Below are 4,721 nucleotides of genomic sequence, written 5' to 3' on the forward strand. Positions count from 1 at the left end.
CAGTGCGGTCCATACTGCACACACCAGAGTATGCAACAGAGCTGAGGATGCAGTTGGTCCTTGGTGCTTTCGGTCTATTTAACAGGCTGGACTGGGTGAGTTTGTTGGTCTCCCTCTGCCTGAAGAAGGGTGTGTGTACCGGAAAGCTTGCAAAGAACAATTTCCCCAACTACTGAGCTGGTCTAATAAAAGTTATCACATCTCCCCAATGAACCTAGTCTGCCTATGACCTTAGACCAACACGGCTGCAACCAACAACCCCAATACAACCATGGAGGCAGCGACGATGATCTGGGGTGTGGAACAGGGTCCTCACAGCAAGAGGCTGCAAAGGCCGGCACTCTTCAGCTTGGAGAGGAGACGCCTGAGGTGGGATGCAATAGAGGTCTTTAGCATCCTGCATGATGTGAAAAAATGAACAGGGGGCTGGACTCTGAATCCAAGAACGAGACGTCACCTCAGGATCAGGCAGCGGGTTAGAAATAAAATAAAGCTCTATTTTTTGCACAATGCAAAATTTACCCATGGGACTCGCTGCTGCAGGATGTTGTGGAAACCAATGGCACAACCAGGTTGAAAAAAAGGATTAGATAAATGCAGGTGCATCAGGAGATATTGCACCCTGCAGTCAGGGGTGTCACCTGCTGTTGCTGACTGAGAGGGTAGGATGGGCGATGGGTCACTCTACACATGCCCATTTCTGATACCCTTCTTCTTCGGCATCCGGTGCTTGGCTACATGGGCCTTTGGTCTGAATCAATATAGCAGCTCTTATCATCTTATGTGACCATCACAGCTTTCCTAGTGCATGGGTTACTCACCGTGATAATACAGCCATGAGCTGGAAAGGCATGCAGGGCAAGAAAATTATTTTTTTAATAACAAAGTGCTCCCAGCTGAGGCCAAGCAAAAAGGCTGAGTATTTCCCTAGGAAAAGTTTTTTTGCCCCAGCTCTGTGGGAGGACCTGGATGAAAGTATAACAGAGTTTGGAATAAGATCAAAGCAATGCACCAGCTCCTACAGACTGACTCTGGTCTCCTCTAGTCTCTCCCCGGCCTTTTCTTTTTCAGCTCTCTCTTGCAGAAGTATTGCATGCACATCTCCTCTGTGCTGAGGCTCAGACAACACAGGGTTAGTGGAAGGATAGGGTTTTCTTTCTTTCTTTTTTTTTCAGTCTTTATTTCCTGTCTCTTGTGGGTTGAAGTCACACCCTCATGCTACTTCACCGCGGTTCATTTTTCTTGTGGTCTCGTTAAACCCGGCTCCAGACTGAGCGGCGTATCTCTAACAAAAAAGAGAAAGAGGCCAGACCCTGCAGAGGGAGGGATGGTGAGGAAATGTGAAATCAGAGAATCACAGCCATAGAAACGTCGGGCTGGAAGGGACCTCCGGAGGTAACATCTAGTCCAACCGCCTGCTCAAGGCAGGACCAGCCCTGTCCAAACCATCCCACCCAAGTGATGGTCCAACCTGTTTCCACCACTACACAAACAACCCTGCTGTACGACAACAAGAAGCATCGCTCCAAAACACTGAGATCACCTTAACCTGCCACAAGTAAAGCGGAGGCATGAGGGCACTGCCGATACCCTGTCATCACATGCATCGTTAACATGCACTCAAGAGATCCAGGGAAGAGGACCGCGTCCCCTGCTACTGTGGAAGGAGGTCTCCCCACAGGTCACGTTGATCTGATCAAAGGGTAAAAGTCCTTCCTGATTTGAAAGGAGGTGATGAGGCTGATCCTGAATGGGGGGGCAAGGTCCTCCAGCAGCTCTGCAGAAAAGGACCTGGGGGGGACAGGGGACAAGAAGCTGGACAGGAGCCAGCAGTGTGCCCTTGGTGCCAAGAAGGCGAACGGCATCCTGGAGCCTCCATTCTTGGAGGTGTTTAAGACCCAGGTAGACAAAGCCTTGGCTGGGATGATGTAATTGGGGCTGGTCCTGCTTGGAGCAGGGGGTTGGACTGGATGTGATCTCCTGAGGTCCCTTCCAGCCCTCATTTTCTATCATTAACAGGATTATATCAAGGCTGCCCTTGCTCTAAAAGTTTTAACTTGAATGAAAATGCAGAAGGAGTCATCAAGTAGAAATGAACCTAAGGCTAGTCCAAGCCAGGGCAGAAAGGGGACACGGGAAGTATAGAGGCAGTGGGACGGCAAGCTGGCATCAAAAAGTGGGTGGTTTTGAGATAAAGCTTCTACTTGAATTTTTCACCCTGGTCGACAACCCAGAAATTCCTGGCAGGGAAAATATGAAGCCCTCCATGGAAGCCCAATGTGGTTGGAAAGTTGTCTGCCAGACTAAACAGCATTTCAGTGCAGAAAACACATCTTAACTACTATGAAACTGGCACCTCTTTTATCATGTGGCCTGTACTGAAAACTCAGGACCAGCTGACTCAATTGGTAGCGCTGGATCTTTATTTGTCGGGGAACAGCTTCACTCCACCACGATAAAAGGGTCACAAAGCCCGATGTCAACTGGCATCGAATATGTTACTTTATGTTGGGTGTAAGCTCACTGCAGCTCTCTGCATCTGGATCTGGACACTCAGGAGCAAGCTAGGTAAGTATCAGCCCTGCTAGGCATGTCTTTGCTGCATCCAGAGATGAACTCTGAAGCCAATTTCCCATGGTCTTCACTGGTTCAGGATCCCTTGAACTCCCAAATTTTAGCGTGAGGAGGTAGGAACTCACATTCTCCTTAAAAGATAGAGAGGATGGAGAAAAGGGTGGGGAAACAAGGAGGTAAAGATGGTGGGAGCCCACGGGACACAACATGACCACTCATGAGCTGCATGGGCCACCAGTTGGACAGCTCTGGGGTAGGGGCTTGGGAGCTCGTGTAGGACTCATGACCCATGGGTTCAACGCCTTGCTCAGCCAAAATTGCAAGATCTAAGAAAATAAGGGCTAGAAGGGACCTCAGGAGGTCACATGTAGTCCAACCCCTTGTCCAAAGCAGGAGGGCCAGACCCAAGACAATCTCATATAACATCTTGTACCATCCTGGACATGTCTATAAAGGAGGTGTCATGCCTGTCTCAGGGGATGGCATTAGGATGAGGGCATTAAGGATTTTTAGGTGTTTGGGTACAGTGGTAATGGGGGCAAAAAAAAACTCATAGGTAAATAGACCTGTGCTAAGATTATAGTAGGGGTCATTGCAAGACATTGTAAGCCCTCCTGCAGTTGGTAAGAACTGCAGACAGCTGGCAGAGTGTATTTTCCCCATTTTGTATGGCCAGCAACAGTATGGATCTGTCCTTTGAGGCCACTGCCCTCAAAATAACCAGTGGTTTCAGATCTGCATTGTGAGGACATCGGTGTAAGCAGTATTCTCAGCTCAGGGGGATGTGGCTGCTGCTTCAGTTGTGTTGCATCTTTCTGGGAGGCTTCTCCCACTCCCATAGCTGCGGGCTTCTCAGGAAGTCGAAATCAAATGGCTTTCATTTGCCGTTAATTCCCCGGTCAGTCCAACTGGCAGATGCTTTGGCACACAAATCTGAAGTTCCCATGAAAACATACATCTTACTGCAAGCATTATTCTTTGAGCCAGTGGATCTCAACCTTATGGCCCTGTAGGCTGGATAGGGTGTAGGGTCCAGCACTGCCCCCTCATGCCCCTATGCACAAGGATTGAGTCCTGGGGGGCTGCCCCCTCACATGGGGATTGGGTCCCATGGGTGCCAGCACTGCCCCTTTCAACCTCCTTAGGATTGACTCCTGGGGGTCCAGTGTGGCCCCTACCCAGCCCTGCATGCTGGGATGAGGAACTAGATCCAGTGCACAGAGCCCAGGGCTCCCCATGGATGCGCAGATTTAGCGACAGGGAGGGAGGGAGGGGTATCAAATTTACAGACCTGTGGGAAGCCCCACCAACCAGATGACGCAGTGCCATGGGCTTGGTCTGGGCCACAGGCAGGAGATTGAGCACTCCTGCTTTAAACAATCCAGTCTCAGGCTAACACATGTACACAGAGCTAAGTATTATTTCTGTCTCTGGGATTTAGAACATGGCCATTTTAATCTGTTTTAATCTATAGAAAGAGTGTAAAAAATTGGATAGTATCCAGCAGAGGGCAACAAAAATTGATGTGGGGCTGGGACACATGATTTGTGAAGACCTGGGAGTTACAGCGGACAATGAGCTGAATAGAAGCCAGCAGTGTGTCTTCATTGCAGAGAAGGCTAATGGCATCCTGGGCTGCACTGGTAGGAGCATTACCAGCGGGTCCAGAGAAGAAATTATTCCCCTCAATTCAGCACTGAGGAGGCCACATCTGGAGTCCTGTGTCCAGTTGTGGGCCCATCACTACAGAAAGGATGTGGATACATTGGGGAAAGTGCAATGGAGGGCAACAAAAATATTTCACGGGCTGGAAGGAATTACTCAGGCCCCAGGGGAGGCCCCAGTGGAGGCGCACCCAGGCCAAGGGTCAGGGAGGATCTAGTCAGGGAACTTCTGGAGGGACTGGACATATTTAAATCAGCTGGTCTGGACGATCTCCATCCCTGAATGCTGAGACAATTAGTTGAGGTCATTGCGGGACCCCTGGCACGGCTGTACGAGCACTCGTGGTGCTCTGGTGTGGTGCCAGAGGACCGGAAGAGGGCCAATGTGGTTCCCATTTTCAAAAAGGGGAGGAGGGAGGACCCAGGAAACTATAGGCCAGTTAGTCTTACCTCGATCCTGGGCAAGCTTTTTGAGAGAGTTAT

The sequence above is a fragment of the Gavialis gangeticus genome, unplaced genomic scaffold (genome assembly GCF_001723915.1).
Source record: "Gavialis gangeticus isolate Ggan-Ray unplaced genomic scaffold, GavGan_comp1, whole genome shotgun sequence".
Lineage (NCBI taxonomy): Eukaryota > Metazoa > Chordata > Crocodylia > Gavialidae > Gavialis > Gavialis gangeticus.